Genomic DNA, 20,945 nt, shown 5'->3' with positions numbered 1-20,945 from the left:
TTAATATATCATTTTCTGTTTTCATCCCTCCATTTTTAGAACCCTTTTTTCATCATATGGCAGATGGAGTTTCTAGACAAGCAGTATCATTCTAAAAGCAGGAGATACTTCTGGGGGTGACGCCAGTACACTCACGCTCGTATTCATACTCTCTCAAAAAGTGACTAAAGTTGCCAACTAACACAACACCCCAATCTTGAGTATAAAGGAAGAAATCCATGCAGACTTAGGAAACAACCTCCACTCCAGGATTCGAACCAATGTCCTTAGAAATGTGACACAGCACTGCTTTTCACTGCATCAACAGGCCACCTATTTTCCTCCTTTATATCACTTAATGAAATGACTCAGCCTGTACACTTGCTTTTCCGTCATTAAAGGAGAACACAAATGAAAGACAGGGTCTCAGTAATGACATGCTGCAGCACATGAAAACTGAGCAAATCATTTAGGAGTCACTTCATGATTCTGCACAAATGGCCATTTCCTGATCAAGCATTAAATAAAAAACCATTAGCATCCTGTTCTCTTTAGTCATGAGAAGTAAGCAACAATGAAAAATAACAGTTTGTATTGTAAATACCTTAGTGTGTGTGTGTGGGTGGGTCATTTTGATTGCTTTTATCAACATTTTCATTAAAATAAAAGAAAACATGCTTTCGGAAAAAAAAAAAATCAACCCATCTCACTTGTTTGGCTGTCAGTTGGCTAAGTGATCAGATTTATTTTATTTATTCAGTAAAGGGCATCAGACTTTTGAATCAGGGAATCAAATTACTAAAGAGCAAGTCAATTGATTTGATGACCAAAATATAAGTTCATTTTAATTGCAAACTAACAAATGTTTATCATAATGTGCATTACAGCAACCAGTGCAAATGACTGCATGACACTGTTCTTTATTAAAACAAGCCGCTCCAAGATCTTTATTTTGTCTGTTTGATACGTCCAGCTAGATACAGCTACAGAGTGACATCTGCTGGGCATTCTGAACAATTCCTGTAAATTTTAGTAAATACTCTGTGCAGAAACTCATCTGACATTCTCAAATCTGCTTACTCCACATTGGGATGGAACACTGGCTCAGGCCTTTTCTGGCAACATTGGAAGCAAGGCTGGAGCAAACCTTGGATGAGGGGTGCAGGAGCAAACCTGGGATCGGGTGGGCAAGAGCAAATCTTGGATCGAGTGGAAATACCCACCCAGGCTCCCAACCCACACTTCCATTTTAGGAGACGTGGGATGAAAATTAGAACAAAGGCAACATCGAGGCATAGGATGTGAACCCAGGATGTGTTATCCATCCAGCAGCAGCAGCAGCACCATAGCAATAATCTGTACAGTCATTTCCTTATCATTATTATTATAGCTACTTCTACTGTATTATTGCTATTACAATCTCGTTTCTTTTTTTTGTCAGTTTCCACTGGTTGCTTTCCTCTAGGAACCCACCAGTTTCTTTAAATATTTTTGTCCAGTGGTCTTTATATGTATGTGGGCAGTTCTGAGGAGGGCAATCTGAACCTGGGTGGCACTTGCTTTACCTGGCAGTTCATCAAGATATTTTTGGCATCCTAGTCGTGTAGTTCCAAGTACTCCAATTATCAATAATTATTGCCTCTTGCTTCTGCCATGGAGAATGATGTTCAGTTGGTTGGCTCCAATGGTGTGATCAATGTTCATAGCCATAACATACACAATGGGGGTGTTCTCTGTCTCGACATTTTCAAGATGGTGATCATCACAACAATCACACACTTGGAAGCCAAGCTCACAGAGCATTGAGTCGTGAAGGTAGCCAGCTATCCTATTGTTACAAGTAAGCCCGCGATTCGCTAGCGAATCGGAAATCCAAGAATGGCAATCAGTTTCTGTTCCGTCCGATATCTGGATGGATGACATATCATGGAGGGTGGGTGCGTCTGGGGAAATGTCATTTGATTACATAAGCATATCTGTAGTAAAGCGGTCTCGTTTTGTGGAGACATGATTCCGTTGCCTTTGCTGACACCGACTGCTGGCAGAGTGGAGCACAGCAAGTTCAGTTTACAGGTTGTGGTGTTCGTTTGCCAGCCACTGAGTCTGGGAAGCCGCTGGGTTAGAGTCTGTGACCGTTATGTGATCTATATTACTGGCACAGTGGATTAGAGCAAGTGTAGCTCACAGGTTGTGTTATTTGGGCGCCACCTATTGACTCTGGGAAGCCACCGCGTTTTGGGAAGTCGCTGCGTTTGACTCTGGGGCGGGCGCCACCGCGTTTTGGGACGCCGCTGCGTTTGACTCTGGACTCTGGGGCGGGTGCCAAACTGAATGACCGTTATGTGATCTACATTACTGGCACAGTGGATTAGAGCATCCATCTGGTCTCGTTTCTGTGTTTTCTGTGACTCCTTTGCCTGTGGTGTTTCAGAAGCGCATTATCCGTGCGAGCTCGTTGCAGTGCGGCAGTGTGCATGCGCTTCGTAGTTTGGACGTCTGGGGATTCCGTACTGTAATACTGTAATGTGATTCACATATGCGCTGAACCCTCTCGTTTTTGTTTTCTCTGTGGCGGGCTCGTTGCAGTGCAGCAGTGCGCGTGCGCTTCGATGCGCCCTGCGCCCATGCGCCCTGCGTCCATATCCGGTTTACAACCTTCGGTTAGTAATATGGATTTTTTTTGGAGCTAGCATTGAGCATGCAGTAGCAATATGATTGATGTGTTCTTCTGCTCTTGCTATCACTATCTGTCTCAAGAATCTTCATCTGATGAGAGGGTGTATTAAGTGTCTGATACTAAACTGCCCCAAGTTGACTCTGTGTCTGGCTCTTTAGCCCAGAGTCTTGCAACCATCTAAACGTTAGTGTCTTGTTCGATGTCAGTCCATAGAACTTACTATGGAGTAGTTTTGGCATGATGTTGTTGATTTTTTTGTCAATTAGGAAAGCTCTCATACTACTTGTGATCACCTCGAGACTACATGTTGTTGTTTTGGGCAGTTGATTTCTTTGCTTTTCTTGTCTCATTATTATTATTATTATTTCTCAAACCTGCTTAATCTTTATCAAGCTCATGAGGATCCAGATACTATGCCACACCAAACTCACAGCCTAGGTCACCTTCCTTTATCTGAGGCATAAAAAGTCAAGGCTGGGATGGACTAGGATGAGTGAGGCATACAAGTGAGACTTACTTGTCAAAAGTGAAGCAGAAGTTTATTACCATCGTGAAAATACAATAACTTCTAGACATGTGCAAAACAGTGCAGAATTCCAATACAGAGTTCAATAAACAATAAATAATTCCTTAAAATAAAATCCGTGCCTTCAAAAAAATCTGTGTTTTACTGTAATTAATAAAACCAAGATCCAATAAATAAAAACATTTAAAACCCATTATTGTCTTCAAAGATGATATCCCCCTTTAGGATGTCTGATTAGATCTACAGTACCTTGCGCAGCCTGCTGAATCGTAATTCTCCTTGCAGACCTGCCACCTCATCCAGTCACCACAGTTCCCTGTAGCTGCCACCTCTGCCTGTCATTGCAGCTCCCTCTTTAGGGTGTCATATCCTCACACTGGATGCTGCCATGCTACCGGATCAAAACGTGTACCCCATGGCCTCTCTACATTCATGTTTGCTCCCTTATCCCTTCCCCAGGCCACCCAGACTGTACCAAGCACCAGAACCTCCATCGGAGTGTTTGGCCCTGATCTCGTTACGAGTGCTCAGCAGTGCCAAAGCTATTTGTCCTCTTCTACACGAATTTGCTCACTACAAACAATCACTTGCTCTCTTCCAGCTTTGTTCTAATCTTTTTTTGCTTCCCTGTGTGTTAAACCGTCTCCCTTTTATTCACCTTGTATTGCCTCACAGTCAGCACCTGCTGATTGCTATCACCTTGCCGGGTCAGAGCACAACTCTACATGAACATCTTGCAGTGGTGTGATCTAAAATGGGTTGAATGAAACCCATAAAACTGTTCCAAATTAAATAATTAAACAATTTAACATACTCCTCCTTGCTCATTTCACAACAAATGGGTTCAAGAGCAGAAGCAGTTGTTATGAATTGGAATTTCCTACAAAGCAAAATAAGGAGAGGCCTCCAAAAACCCAGCTAGGGAGCAGTCTGAGAGCCTACCTGGTCTGCCCAGTAGAGGCAACCTTGACTTCAGCAGGGCCCTTAAAGCTACCAGCTGTCTCCAGCTTGAACAGACCCAAAAATGGAGATCTGTCAAAAATACAGTAACTCTAATTGTCCCAAAATAAAGCATAATCTTTGAATCTGTCTCTCAGTGCACACATTTTGTTAATATCATTGGAAGTGCAATGTTAGCCAATGAATAAACAGTTTCTAGGCTTGACTCCTGACCAATGAATGAGGGAGGGAGGCGGGTCTTCAGCTCAAACGCTCGGTTGCATTTCAGCGCGTTCCACTTTCATTTATGAGAGTGTTGACTGCAAATTGTCTATTTAACAATATTTTTGAAAAAATACACATTTGGGACATTGTGACAATATGACTGGATGACCTGACCAGATGGATTATGCAACACGAGTAATGTGAGAGTTTTTCATAAATGTTTTTGATGTTGTTCGCTGTGGTCCAGCATTGGTCACCATAGTCTCCTATTATATCAGAAACAGAAACATCCTTCTGTTGAGCATGAAAACATGAGATTAAAAATATTCCTTTGTCATCACTGCAACCTACAAGGGTAAGTAATACAGCCATCCAACCATTATCCAACCCGCTATATCCTAAGTACAGGGTCACAGGGGTCTGCTGGAGCCAATGCCAGCCAACACAGGGATCAAGGCAGGAAACAAACCCTGGGTAGGGCACCAGCCCACCGCAGGGTAATATATAAAAAAACATCATTTCTGGGTAAAGTATTCCTTTAACTATCTATAAATTGAAACCTTCTAATACATTACTTTGAAATAATGTTCTGTCACCCTTTGCATCACCTTATGAAACAATTTTATTCATCTTTTGCTGAACCCACTTTATTTGGCACAGATGACACTCACACATACAGGTGAGCTGTGTTCTATTGCCTTCTCTCTTCCTCCCTTTGCAGAATGGAAGATTGACAGCCATTCCACCACTGATGTCACTCCTATTTTCCTCCTTACTGGACCCGCCCCTTCCTGTCAGGAGCCCTTATGACCGTAAGTTCAGCCATTTTGGAGTCAGTTCAATTCTGAGCTCCCGTCTGAAAGGGACAGGGGTTATCTGCAACTTCTTGTGTGGTTCATTGTTGCCTTATTTTAATTATATGGCATCACCAAGCTGGTGCCCCAACAGTATGAAGTGGTTTTGTCTCCTCTCTACAGCATACATTTGGCAAGCCAGCAATTACACAAGCAGAATTATAAGCGTAACATTGTCAACATTCTTAATTTAATTATGTTTGACATAACTACAGAGTTTTTATTTGATGGTAAATTTTAATGTACATTTATTGTCTTTTTCATTAAATAAAACTAATAGTGGTGTGCAGAGCTTGTTCTTAATCAACATCCACCCACTATGTACTGTACAAATCTTTCAAATGATGATTTATTCATTCTTTTGCAACAAACAGTTTCTGGAGGTACTTATCTCTAAAGAAGTATTTATGTCTGAAGGAGTCTTCTAAAAAAACAATAATTATATAATTAGTCTTAACAAGTTCAATCAAGCATCTCCTTATTCTTATCAAATAATAAACAATATGAACTCGTATTAAGCTACAGTTCTACGAAATGGCCACTAGATGGGAGAGTTTGTTCACTCTATAGAAATACTTGTTAATAATATAAATGATTTACCAAGAACAATAAAAATGGCAAAAGAGTAAGGATGTTGTACATTTAAATGTGCAAAACTTGAACTTTAAATATCAATCCATCGTCTTTGTCAACTTATCCAGAGCAGGATCACAGGGAAGCTGGAGTCTATCCCTGCAAGTGTCTGGCACAAGGCAGAAACAACAATACCTGGACCAGTGCAGGGTGTTGTTATATTCATGTGAACACCTATTATATTTAAGTTTACATACTTTGTAAATAAAATAAAATTCTAAGTCACAGTTACATTTATTTACCTCATATCTGTATTAAACTGCTAGTTTTCTTTGGCATTATTTACCAAGACATATAAAATTCAATAAAAAAATACATATAGTATGTAAAGATTCAGGCCGGACACAAACAGACACCAAGACAAAACGTCCCAACAAAAATTCTCTTCTGCTTATCCGAGATTGGGTCGCGGGGGCAGCAGCTTGAACAGAGATACCCTGACTTCCCTCTCTCCAGCCACTTCTTATAGCTCTTCCGGGGGAATTCCGAGGTGTTCCCAGGCCAGTCGAGAGACATAGTCCCTCCAGCGTGTCCTGGGTCTTTCCCAGAGCCTCTTCTCGGTTAGACCTCATCAGGGAGGCGTCCAGGAGGCATCCTGATCAGATAACTGAGCCACCTCATCTGACTCCTCTTGATGCAAAGGAGCAGCGGCTCTACTCTGAGCACCTCTCGGATGACTGAGCTTCTCACCCTATCTTTAAGGGAGAGCTCAGACACCCTGTGGGGGAAACTCATTTCAGCCACTTGTATTCACAATCTCGTTCTTTCGGTCACTACCCATAGCTCATGACCATAGGTGAGGGTAGGAACATAGATTGACTGGTAAATTGAGAGCTTTGCCTTTTGGCTCAGCTCCTTTTTCATCACAACATACCGATGCAGAGCCCGCATCACTGTGGATGCCGCACCAATCCGTCTGTCAATCTCCTGCTCTATTCTTCCCTGACTCGTGAACAAGACCCCGAGATACTTGAACTCCTCCACTTGGGGCAGGATCTCGCTCCCAATCCTGAGAGGGCACTCCACCCTTTTCCGGCTGAGAACCATGGTCTCGGATTTGGAGGTGCTGATTCCCATCCCAGCCGCTTCACACTCGGCTGCGAACCGATCCAGAGAGAGCTGAACATCATGGCCTGACGAAGGAAATGTCATTATGGAGCAGGAAATGTAAAGGGTTGTTGGCACAGAGAAAGGGCTTGGGTGATAATTTATAAAGCCACTAGGAAGAGGAAGAAGAGAAGGAACCTCATGTGCACACACATTTGCATGCAATGGCACACATAGGAATTGTTATAAAGCAGCAAGACACATCGTGTAGCCAACGTCACTGCGTGTGGAAGACTTAAGACAGCATATAGCCTATGGAGATTAGTGCTGAAAACCCCAAGGTTATATAAAACACCTGTGCAGACTTTATGGGGTCGTCTTTTGACTATTCACCTGCTGAGCAGTTAGTAGCAGCATCGAAAGTGCTTTGAATTAGACCTCCGAGTTATTAGGAGTAATGGAGGTGATCGATGGGAAGAAGGTAGTGAACTGTTGGCTTATCTGATCTTTTTTGATTCTTTGAGAATAACATCCTAGACTTCCTGGAGAAAGAAACCCTTTTTCTTTTTGCTTTTCTTTATTAACAGCATAGCTTCTGGAAGGTGCAGTTGTTAAGTTCGTAAATAATCCTTTATTTATCATCTTTGCATTTGCCTTTTTTGTGTGTCATTGCTGAAATGATTGCATTTTAATAAGTTCATGGCACGGATTTTTTTATAATTGTTTTATTGGCACTTGGTGCAATAAAGGACGGCTATTGTTTTTGCACCTTATTCTTGTCTGTGACACTCACTTACTACTGGTTTGTGGTTGCCCAAGATGCCCAGGGTTTAATCCATACTGGGGCATAGCAATGTGCAGCAGAACCTGAGATTTCCCAGGTAAAACGCACTTGGTTACTGGAAGAATGTGTAAAATGCACACTGTGGTGGATGGCTGGGGGAGAGGGCATATTTAGGGTAATACCTCCCACAGAACACGAGAGGGCAACCCCCCTGGCTCACAGCGGGGCCATGGGTTTGGAGCTTAGAAGCTCAACCCTGTTGGGGCCTGTGGGCACTGCCAGGGGGCGCCTGGACTGCAGCACTTCTGCTACACTTGGAAGTGCTGCCAAAAGATCTGGAAGCACTTGGAGCACTTTCAGGTTGCCCTATAAAAGGGGCCACCTCAGTCCAGCCAGAGTCGGTAGGGGTAGAGGCAGCAGACTGAGAGAGAGAGAAGAAAGGACTGTGACTGTGCTTGTGTACTGTGCTCTGTACTGGGGAGCGAAGGGAAAGTGATGCCCCACTTAAATAAAACGTGTGTGCTGGACAATATTTGTGTCAGCCTGTCTGTGCCAGGTAGGATAGCTGGTATGCCCCTGTGGTGATCCACAACACATGCCATAAACGGGCAGGGTAATGCCCACATTTCCAACTTGCCGCCATTGAAGACAGGCTGGTAACAGTACACTAGGTAAAGTAATTACTGAACATGAATCAATACTGTAGATTATAAGGATCGGTTTCAGTTCAGAGAATGCAGATGCAGCCTGTGTCAAACAAATTCAGATAATGGATGTGCTCTCCAAGTTGTATTTTCAGGCTAAGATAATGGCACAGTGGTTAGGTCAGAAGTCCTCATTTCCAAGATGGTGTACTCAAATCTTGGCCTGCTCACTGTCTCTGTGAAGCATGCACTTTTTTGGACAAAAGATGTACGAGCTGATTGGTAAATGTAAATCGTAAGAGTGCATCCTGAAATGGACTGATCCCCTGTCCAGAGTCAGTTTTCATCTCATGTCCCTGTTGGCAAGAGTCACATACAGTGCCCTGCTTAATGTTTGGGACAATGACCCATTTTTCCTTGATTAACCCCTATGCTCCACAGTTTACAATTACAAATCAGTTCAGATGTAATTAAAGTGCTACTTTTCATGCTTTAGCTTAAGGGCATTTCGGTCACACCATGTAGAAATGACAACACTTTTTCTATGTGGTCCCCCCATTTCAGGGCTCCATAATGTTTGGGACAGAGCAATGGCAGGTCTATTAAAGCGGTCATATTTAATTCTTTGTCACATACCCCTTGCATGCAATGACTGATTGGTGTCTGCAAGGCATAGACGTTACCAGGTGCTGAGGACCTTCTCTGGTGTTGCTCTTCCTAGCTCCCATTGCAGCCATCTTCAAGCCCTGCTTGTTCTAGGACAGCGTTTCTCAACCTTTAAGTATTTGTGACCCGAGTTTTCATAACAGTTTTAATTGCGCCCCCCTAAGGTTTTTTTGAAAGGAGCCCACTAATACCAATTTGTTCTTTTTTAATTAATAATATATCATAGATGCATATTTTATTATACGTACTTAACTTTTATCGACATTTATCTAACTCTATATTTATTTTTCTAGTATTAGAATGTAGTTTAAGTTAATTTGTTTTGGTTTCAATAGATATATTTTTCATATTTTCGATTCTTGTTTTCTTTTTTTCACATCTTCGCACCCCACTAGGGGGGCCCGCCCTACAGATTGAGAACCACTGTTCTAGGGGCTTGTCCCCTTAAGATTTCTCTCCAGCATATGACCGTAAATCAGATGACTGCCTTGGCCATTTAAGAATTTTCCATTTTTTTGTTGGCTTTGAAACCCCCTGTGTTATTTTAGCAGTGTGTTTAGGGGCTTTCTCTTGTTGTAGGATGGAGAGCCACCCAATGAGTTTGAAGGTATTTACTAGAACTTGAGCAGATTAGATGTTTCTAAACACCTCAGAATTCACTGTGCAACTGTAGTCAGCAGATACATCATCAGTGAAGATAAGTAAAAAAAAATAAAATAAATGCAGAGCAATGGCTTTGAGGCTAAGGCTCTATGATGGTATCTGGAAGGTTGCTGGTTCAAATGCCATTATTTCCAGAAGGGAGCCTACTCTGTTGGGCCCTTAACCTGACAGTTGCTCCACGGACACTGTACAATGGCTGACCCTGCGCCCAAACCTCCAGAGGTCATGCAAAAAGACAATTTCTCCTTAGGGATTAATAAAGTACATCAAATTTTAAAAAAATGGTATGTCAGTACCTGTGGCAGCCATACATGGCCAAAACATAACACCCCCAGCACCATGTTTAACAGATGAGGTGGTCCGCTTTGGATCTTTGGGCAGTTTCTTTTCATCTCCACACTTTGCTCTTGACATCACCCTGATGCAGGTTCATCTTTGTCTCTGTCCACAAGAAATTTTTCCAGAATTCTGCAGGCTCTTTTCAGTACTTTTTTTATAAACTGTGGCCTATTCATGAAGTCTTCTGCAGATAGTCATCTCTGACACATCCACATCAACCCCATGAAGTCTGTTACTGATCTGTTGGATAGGCATTTGGGGCTTTTTCTTTACCATAATGAGGATTCTTCTGTCATCAACAATGTTAGCCTTCCTTGGTCTACCAGTCCCTTTGTGATTACTGAGCTCACCAGTGTGCTCTTTCTTCTTAATGATATTCCAGACAGTTGATTTTGGTCATCCTATGGTTTTTTCGATATTTCAAATGGTTTTATTCTTGATTTTCAGCCTCATAATGGCTTCTTTGACTTGGACACTTTCTTGAAATTGGCACAGCTCTTGTCTTCATGTTAATGACAATAGCAACTCTAGACTCCAAAGGGTAGAAGCAAGGCGAGGTGTTTTATGAAGCCATGAAAAACACCTGAGGAATCACAAACACAAACATTATGGTGTCATGAAATGGGGGGACCATGCAGAAAAAGTGTTGTCATTTCAGCATGGTGTGACCGAAATGTAAGAAAATACCCTGAAGTGAAAGTCTGCAATGTGCACTTTAATCATCTCTGAATTGTATAATTTGTCATTTTAAACTGTAATAATAATAATAATAATACATTTTATTTGGAGTGCCTTTCAAAAAACTCAAGGTCACTGTACAATCAGGTTAAAAAATAAACATTCAATGACTAAAAAATTTAAAATCCAAATAAACATCAGATAAAACACCAATAACAATTACAGTGAATAAGCAATTTTGAACAGATAAGTTTTAAGATTAGCCTGAAATTGGTGAAGGGTAGTCATATTCCTAAGATAAGTAGGTAATGAGTTCCATAAGGAAGGTGCCGATCTGCTAAATGCTCGGTATCCCATCGTAACTAGACGTGCTGGTGGATTATTTAAGTTGATGGAAGAAGAGGATCTGAGCATACGAGAGGGTTTAATGACTTGTAGGAGCTGTGAGAGATATGTGGAGGCAAGATTATGACTTATAAGTAAGGACTAAAATTTTGTAGTTGACCCTAAACTTTATTGGCAGCCAATGAAGCTGCTGAATAATGGGTGTAATGTGATCAGAATAGGGTGTTTTAGTAATTATACAAGCAGCTGAATTTTGAACAAGTTGAAGTTTATGTAGTAACTTTTGAGGCAGACCAAAGAGATGTGAATTGCAATAGTCCAGGCGGGAGGTGACCAAACTATTGACTAAAATGGCAGTAGAGTGATTTGACAAAAATGGACGCAAGCGATTAATGTTTCGCAGGTGAAAGTAAGCTGCTTGAGTAACAGTACTGATGTGAGACTGGAAAGACAACGTGCTGTCCAGAATTACACCAAGACTTTTTATCTGATCTGTACAGGTAACAGATGTGTTGTCTATTAATACTGAGATCTTTGATGGCTTCGCTACTGCAGATTTTGTTCCCATAAGAAGCACCTCAGTTTTATTAGAGTTCAACTGCAAGAAGTTAGAAGATAACCAAGACTTGATCTCAGCAAGGCAATCAGTAAGTGAGGATGGTGGAAGCGATGCAGATGGTGAAGTTGAAATATATAACTGGGTGTCATCTGCGTAACAATAAAAGTTTATCTTCCATTTACGAAAAATGACACCTAAAGGAAGCAGATAAATGATAAACAGCAGGGGGCCAAGGACAGAACCCTGAGGAACCCCAGATACTACAGGAGTGGGAGTGGAGGTACATGTATCCAGCTGAATGTGGAGCAGAGGAAGGAACGGGACTGAGAGGAAGGAAAGAACGAAGGAAAATATCTCTTTTTCCCAAACATTATGGATGACACCGTATATATCACTAAACAAATTCAATTAATGGATGAATTCATCTTACAGATTAAGTTCCTAGTTGTTGCCTCATTGACTTTCTCATTTTCTCTGTTTAGCAGAATTTTACCAGCAGAGGGTGGAAAAGGATTACTTTTCAGAAGAAGTCTTGCAAACAGTTAAGTAAATGTACTCTTGCTGTAATTATAAATAAACTGATGTAGTCTTCTTTTTTATGTTTCATTATTCATTCCAGCCATGTCATATGTTCTTAATTGCTTTATGTTGTATATTCCAATACAAGACTAAACAATGATGCAGGCCTAACCCCTTTGCTTCTGCCTTATTTCTCATTCTAATCTGAATTTATGCTCAAGAGCTGTCAAAGGCAGCATGGAGGTAAGAAATTATTTGTGTCGATAAGTGAGACCTATTACTCAGTGCAGTTGCTGAGATGTGTTCACGCCTGTGGAGGAAAGAAATTGGTTTCACTGTTAACATCTTAATACTGTAGCCCTACTGACTTGTGTGGCCAGCATCGCCTGCTGTCAATGTAAGTAATAACAAACAGAGGCAGATTGGTTTAAGACTTCTGACTGGAATTTTTAGTGTGTGCCAAAAAACACTTAATAGCATGTAGTTCTACTGTTTCCAGTGATTTGGCTATGGTATATGTTATTATTGCATGACACGTTTTTGCCATTATAGTTGTTGTTTATTTTCTCTTCCAAATGGTGCCGTATTTGTTAACACTGCTGCCTGACAATCCCATGTGTTGGGTTTGAATCTGGCGCATGGTTGACATCCGTTTACATTTATTTTTTTAGTAGAAGCTTTTATGTAAAGTGACTAACAAAAGGGGTCAGTATCATCAAGTAAACGTCAGTCTTGAGGACTTTTTAGAAAATGTTACAGGACAAGGTTAGAAAATTGATCATCGCAAGTTAACAGCTCAGAGAAATAATAAAAGCAAGTTTCACTTCCTTGGCTACAAAAACGTGACAAAGCCGTTATCTTTTAGACTGAATTTGACAGACAAGAGTCTTTAGATCCTTCTTAAACACATCGAGGAAGTCATATTTTAGAATGGAGACGGTCAGCCTGTTCCATCAGGTAGGTGCTACATATTTAAAAAACGTCTGGATTGAGATTTGATGCCACTCAGACGTGGCATCACCAGATGTTATTCATTAAAAAACCTGAATGGGACAGATGGAGCCTAGGACCTCAGAACTGTCTCCATATACTGTATGTAGGTGCTGATCCAATGACAACTCTATAAGCAAGCATCAAGGATTTGACCTTAATATGTGCTGTTTCAGGGAGCCAAAGTAGAGATCTGAAAAGGGGAGTGACATTTACCCCCTCGGTTGGTTGAACACCATATGTGTCGCTGCATTTTTAATCATCTCTAACAGTTTTGCGGCACATGCCAGTACTCCTGCCAGAAAAGACTTGAAGTAGTCCATATGTGTCACGACCAAAGCATGGACCAGGAGTTGTGCTGCATACTCCTTCAGATATGCCCTGATCTTGCAGATGTGGTATGGGGTGAATCTGCAAGACTGAGAGAACACTGTAACATGGTCAGTGCAGGACAGTTGATTCAATCACCACCCCAAGGTTACATACAGGGTACAGGCTTGGTGGGTGTTAGAGTTAATGAAACAAGCCGAGCAGAGAGCAGAGGCATGTCTTTAATCCACATCTCAAAACTCATCAGGTTAAGCTAATTAGGCCGATTTTCATGTCTGAATAAGGTTGTATGTGGAGGGCAAAGGATGCAGTCAACTAGGAAACTGATAGTCTGAACCATCAGGAAAAGGCTGATAGGGTTCAGGCAGGTGGAACTAGTCTCAGATGGGGCGACATCCAAAAAAGATAAATAAATAAGGAGAAGGAGATGGTGTTTTTAGAAGTTATCAAGATGGAAGAAGACAATTAGGTAGTGTCAACAGGGTGGCTGGACAACCTAGGAAGGAGTAATCAGCAGGGCCTTGAGTTAGGGTGATGTGTGCAAGCTACCACTGGCCAAGCTGAGCTAAATGATTAGGGCTACCTACAATGTTCTTCCAAGTCCCAGCAACCTGTCCACCTGTCCAACCTGTGGCTCTGAAATGCAGTGCCCACCTCAAGCCTTTAGCATATTCTGTCAAGCTGCCGCATTGAAATATCACATGATCGGTATAGGTGGCAGCATAATCAAGCTTCAGAGAGTGGAGGTTTTTAAGTTAAGCAGAATAGAGACAAAGAATGGCTACCCTATCCCCACAAAAATGGCTAATCCACTTTGTGAAACAAGGAAAGAAAGCACAGGGCAACATGTGGAGAGAGAAAGCAACAGTTTTTGTTCTGGCAAATGACTCATCAATGAGTATAGATTTGGGTCGTCAGCTTTGGTTTCCCATCAAAACTGGTTTGCATCAGCCACAATGATCATCATGACTGAGCTGATTGTCCCATGGGAGGAATACATTTAGCCAGCCCATGAGAAGAAACCCCAAAATAGCTGCCAGGTAAGTGGGAGGAGGAAGGATGGAGTGCATCCTTCTTTACTATGGAGGTAGGCTGCCAAGGCTTTGTGGTAACATCTGCTCAAGGTCTATTGAGAAGTGTTGGAGTGAGAGGGAGCAAAGTGTAGGAAGATGCAGAAGGAATTAGCAAAGCAGGCAGAAAGGCATGTCTCTGGATTCTGCTAAGGAGGAGATATAAGAACTGGGGAGTATATACTTTGTGTGGTGATAGCAGAATTTATAAGTAGCCTTGTGGTAGGCACAGAGCAGAATGAACTTTGGGAAGAAATGGGTCCAGAAGCTAATAGCAGGAGATGCCAATGCCCCACCACATGGAGATGTTTTTGGGTTAAATGGGTGAAATATCAATGAGAGGGGGTTCCTAACTGATAACTCTGCAGCTGGTTAGAAGGCACAGGTGGAGGTGCAACACACAGTATTGCCTAGTAGGTGATTTCCTCAACTTGCACATTGAACTCGCAACTCCAGACTGGCTCAGTCTAAGTCCCCGTCTACTGTACTACATTTTTGTTTAAAAACTCAGACATTAATCTCCATTTTCAACATTCATCCACACTTCCCTGACAATTTCAACCCCTGAAAATGGAGACTTTTGAAAACGCTCTCCACAGCCGTATACTTCTGAAAATCAAGCCTCACCATTATGGTGTGGATGGGGAAAAACAGATTTTTGAAAATGCACTCTTATTGCACTCTGATTGGTTTGTTCATATTATGTGGCCCTTCCCTGATTGGATCCAGTTATTACAATATCTCATTCCCTGATTGGCCACTCATCCTGGAAGAAAAACATATTCAAACGTGGCAGACAAACAGAAGTTGCTTTTCATGACGTTAGTTGTGTTGCTTACTTGTATGCAGCTAAATTGCCTTTTGCACAGTTTCAATGCTTCATACATGCGCATAAGAAAACTAATTTACCAGTCGCTACAGTTTTGTGATAAATCTGCAAGTAGAATGGGAATATCTAGCATGGAGGACACTTTCTCCTCCTATTTTTGCCAATATGTACATGCCCAGTATAGGCAGAAAACTATGTCATATATACATTTCGGTTGTTTTAGTTGGGTCAGAGATACTTTTGTAAATGATGCAAAAACACAAGTGTGGATAGAGATCATTTTCATTTAAAAATGCCATTTTTAAATAGAAATGCAGTAGCCTGAGGGCGTGTGTGTGTGAGTGGGCCCAAATCGATTGTACTGCATATAATTATTGAATTTGTTATTCTGGAAAAATTCTAATAAATTGTAATTGAACTTTACCAGTGGGCGGCACGGTGGCGCAGTGGGTAGCGCTGCTGCCTCGCAGTTGGGAGATCTGGGGACCTGGGTTCGATTCCCGGGTCCTCCCTGCGTGGAGTTTGCATGTTCTCCCCGTGTCTGCGTGGGTTTCCTCCGGGCGCTCCGGTTTCCTCCCACAGTCCAAAGACATGCAGGTTAGGTGGATTGGCGATTCTAAATTGGCCCGTGGGTGTGTTTGTGTGTGTCCTGCGGTGGGTTGGCACCCTGCCCAGGATTGTTTCCTGCCTTGTGCCCTGTGTTGGCTGGGATTGGCTCCAGCAGACCCCGTGACCCTGTTCGGATTCAGCGGGTTGGAAAATGGATGGATGGATGGACTTTACCAGTTAATCAGTCATTCATAGAGTATACAGTGCATTACACAAGGAATAAGAAAACATTTAAAAATAAACAAGAGATACAAAACCTTAAAATCTACTTTACCTTACAATGAAAGGCTGAAAGTTAATAAAAGTAAAGAATAACAGAATACTTGAATATGGCACTATTAGGATTAATTATGTTAAGAGACAATAATAAATGATTTTGTAAGAGGCTGTGTGTGTTTTTAATTTAGAGAATGGAAAAAAAAAAGTAAACTAAAAATGAATATTCAATGATATACAGGTTAAGAACAAAGAAATGCAGGAGCAAATACATTTCATATTTATACACCAGAAGATTTTAAGTTAAAAGAACGTTCAAAGAGGAGGTGAACTGTGTTGAGAAAAGGGTAACATTTTAGTTTAGGTACTGTAAAAATGTATCTCTTACTCATTGACTATACGTAACAAGAACTTAACATGCACTTCTTTGGGTCTTCATAACACTTACAAAGCATCGGTAAAGCGTTTAGTCATCTTTGCGATGTGGAACGACCAACAAAAACTTCACTTTAGAGTTGTCTGAGGTGGCTTAACTGAGACACATTTCTCTTGATATTCCATTTTTAGTATAAGATCTGTGAATTCTTCTCATTATCAAGTCATTTTTCCATCATGTCAATATGCCACACTTCACAGAGATGAATAACCAATCTACTGATGTTTTATATTATATATAAACGTCTATGCTTGGAAGTGTCTGTCTGTTCGGCCCAGAAGTGCGAGGCTACAACATGAAGCTCAAAGAAAGCGACTCTGTCACCAAAGTGAAACCGCTGAGCAAAGAGAAACTCACTTAGCCGCTAATACACAAACGAGGCAAGCACATCGGCAAAATGAAATCTCTGAGGAGAGAGAAACTCGCTTAGCGCTGATAGACAACAGAGGTGAACATGTCAGGAAATCGAAACCGCCGAGAAAACAGAACCTCGCTTAGCTGCTAATGCACAGCCGATGCGATTTGATTTATTGAAGTGCCAGAATCCATAGTTTTTAGGAGCCCGGGCTTTTTACACCACAGACTTACACAGTTATATGTGTTATAAAGACCAAAAGAAGCCTTTGCTAGATGCGTTTTTGTAGTACCTAAAGTGTTACAAAAAATAAAATTAAAATTAAAAGGAAAGAGTAAGTGCACTTCAGTCTTATTTTTCTATGGTTTGGATCAATGAATGAGCCACGATTTGCATGGAATATCTACTGTGTCCCATATTAAACAATTAGGACACAAGAGAAAGCATTGTGCAATAATGTTTAGTATAAGCTAAATAAAATGAAATTTTCTCTTGAGTCATAAAAGGCGCAAGTCATAATTCATTCTGTTTATGAAAGATGATGAGTGGAGGAGGTTGGATCTTGAGATGCCTGTACTGCTCTTAGAACACACTGAGAATACTTCAATTAACTACTGCAATTATCAGTTGTATTAATACTTGTATGATTTTAATGGCGGCAATGGTGATGGTGTTTAGTGTTTGTCAGGCTAGGTGTTCAATCCAGCTGATCGAAGCACATACTACCTACATTTCAGAACAGAAAATCCACTTGAAGCAGACCAGACCAGTACTTGGATGGGAAATCATCTAGGAAAAGCTTGAGTATGGAAGAGTGTTGGTGAGGCCAGCAGGGAGCACTTATTCTGTGGTGTCTTTGTGGATCCTAATGCCCCAGGGCAGTGACAGGGACACTAGGCTGAAAAAATGGTGCTGTCTTTCATGTGAGCTGTAAAACCACGGCCCTGACTCTCTTTGATCATAAAAGATCAGTGGGCATGTTTTGAAAAAGATAGGGTGTATCCCGATATCCTGATTAAAAGGGGCGCCAGCTCATTATTATATATTATTAACAATATACATTATTAAAATGAAGTTAAAAATTTATCGGTTAATGTAATAAACATGCTTTACTGCATTTCATCTTAAAAATGATATCAAGAGCTTCAAGAAGATAGTGCTTGGAAGTCTAATTTGACTTAGAAGCCAGTCATCATATGTAAATACGCACTTTATAAAGTGGCTCAGGTTGTGCAATATTATAACTGTAGTGCAAGTTTATAGTGAGGTTCTTATAAGTACAAACAGTTCTACCAGGAGCACTTGATGGACTGATTGAGTGCATTTACAGCTCTTAGGATGAAACTGTTTCTGAACTGCAAGGTCCCTACAGTAAAGGCTCTGAAGCATTTGCTGTACTGTATGGAGGACGTTCAAATAGACTGTGTGCATGGCTGAGACAGTGTGTGCTAAATAATCCAATCAGTGATTCCACATTCAGATAAATACTCTAAGTGGTGCACTGACAGTGACAACGTTAAAGCAGCTATAGTATTTGGAATAGTTTGGCCATTCTGTGCACCATTATTTGGTTACGGGTTGATTACCATCAGATGCCTTAAACTAATAAACAATGTGTGGTTAATTTCAGTGTATTTGATAAAGCCGTGTCAGGGATATGGATCTGAAAAAGAAAGGGAAACAACCCAGGAACAGTAGCACTACTTTGATGCTGGTTGCCACCAGTTTGCAAAACCGAGTGGAGAACTTGCGTACACCAGGGATTGAGCTGGCGTGAAAATATACATGGCTTTACGGCAAGTTTAGTTTTTATATATCGCGATGTGAGCATGGAAACGGGTGTACACAACATTTTTGTGTGTACGCACAATTTATACATGAAGCCCCAGGTCATTGCAGCCCCTGAATCATCATTTACACCTTATTGGCTAACTATCTCACTTACTCCTTCACCATCTAAAAGCTAATGTATGCTGACCATACTGACACAAGAATGGCTGCCGTTGCATCATCGACATGGATGCTACATGCTGGGGTTGGTGAAGTGATACCCCATTATCTATGTATGGACCATTGAATAGGTTAGAAAAGCGCAATATAAATGTAATTTATTATTATTTAATTAGAGCATGGCTGTGACATTTGTAGGGTGATGGTAACAGTGGTTGCATGAAAGTTTTGCTAAGCGATGCCTAGATGATCACTATTACCTAAAGATGGGCAAATTTTATGACATTCTGTCATAGCTCTTTTGTTAAGGTGTACCACCCTCTCCAGATATATGGTAACCTTTGCTTAAGTTATGCCTCAGATCATGGATGAATGATTAACAAAACTGTAAGAGCCATTTGCTAGTTATTAAAGTCATTTTAATATTTGCCTAAATATTAGTGCATAGTCTATGGGAGATTCCTACAACCCCCATAAGTTGAATTGAATTGGTATATTCTAACTATTTCTCGCCTCTCTGATTATACATTATAATAAGTTAGTTACCTGCCTTGCCATGTGTAAGGTGTTGAGGGCACATGGTTTTAAAGCGTGCCTTATGTGCCAAGTAACATGAAAGACAATGTGCTCTAATAAATGTGCAGCGCCGTACATTTAAAGTGTACAGAAGAAGAAATAAAGCATATTTAAGCATAGAAACAACTAAAGTTTGACAAGAAAAGCTAAGTTTAGAGAACTTTCTAATTTTGTTTTTGCCTTTTATTCTACATGTGTAACTACCTTTTTTCTTTATCCTTGTGTGGATTATTTGCTTTGAATTTTCACTAAATATTTTAAAATGAACTTTTGGACTGAGAGATTTCTTTCCGGACCCGTTTTATCCATGCTTGATCCTGCCTTACACAACTGTGGCTACAAAAAATAAGAATATTTCAACACAAAAATGTAACTAAAGTTCTATACATCAAGATAAAACTCAACAATAAACATAAAAAAGAAAATCATTAAAATGCATGCCAACAGAATCAGAAAGTCAAAAAGAGGTTTAAACACAAACACACACACACACAAAAAGCCTTAGAAAATAAAAAGAATTCAGGTGGGCCTTAACGGCTCTTACAGGAGAACCAGAACAGAATCACATCAAAAACCAAACTGACCAATCAGATTGCTCAGAGAGACTTGACACACACACACACACACACACACCTTAGCATGTTATTATACACAAGATACAGTACATTTTGACGTTCTTGGTTCAGAATATTATATAAACTCTGAACGGTCAATTCTAAACATTTTTTTCTCACTTTTCATTTTCTCAAGATAGAACATCTATCTTGAGAGTCATACGTTTTGTTACTGCATGGTTTACATATTTAATGCCTTCTGTTTTGACATTTACAGTAGAATTAACATAACTCTACTGCAAATTTCGCAGGCCTCCTACAAGCACTACAAATTCCTCCACGTGCCATGCTTTGTTGAGGGATGACCTCAAATTCTCCCCATATTAATAAGAGTGATTATGTGTAGATATGTGTCTCTATTCGTCCGTCTTTGGGTCCTGTCTCGCTAAGGTTCCAGGGAAACGAGTAATGGAATGAGACAGATATACACAGTGAATGTGAAAACATGTTTTCAGAAAGGTTTGCAAATCTATGAAATCTGTCATTCATGTAGATATTCAGACCTTTTGCCCCAAATTTCAACCAGATGTGTCTTCTTTGCTTTAATTATTCTTGAGATGAGTCTGGGAACTTGATTGGCATCCAATTCTGTGGCAAATTCAGCCTATACCTCTGTATAGAAGGTTCCACAATTCACACTGCATGTCATGGCAAAAACTATGAAGTCCTAAGGAACTCGCTGTAGACCTCTGTGATCAAATTGTGGAGAAGCAAAGTTCAAGGCAAGGGAATAAACACATTTCAAAAGCATTGAGTGTTCCTAGGAGCACAAAAGCCTCAATAATTGTGAAATGGAGGAAATTTAAAAACCACCAGGACTCTTCCTAGAGATAGACATCTGGCTGAACTGAGTAACTGGTCAAGAAAGGCCTTGGGCAGGGAGGTGACCAAGA

The sequence above is a fragment of the Erpetoichthys calabaricus genome, chromosome 5 (genome assembly GCF_900747795.2).
Source record: "Erpetoichthys calabaricus chromosome 5, fErpCal1.3, whole genome shotgun sequence".
In the NCBI taxonomy this organism is placed as follows: Eukaryota; Metazoa; Chordata; class Cladistia; order Polypteriformes; family Polypteridae; genus Erpetoichthys; species Erpetoichthys calabaricus.
The sequence above is the reverse complement of the archived record's forward strand: the minus strand, read 5'-3'. Positions refer to the sequence as shown.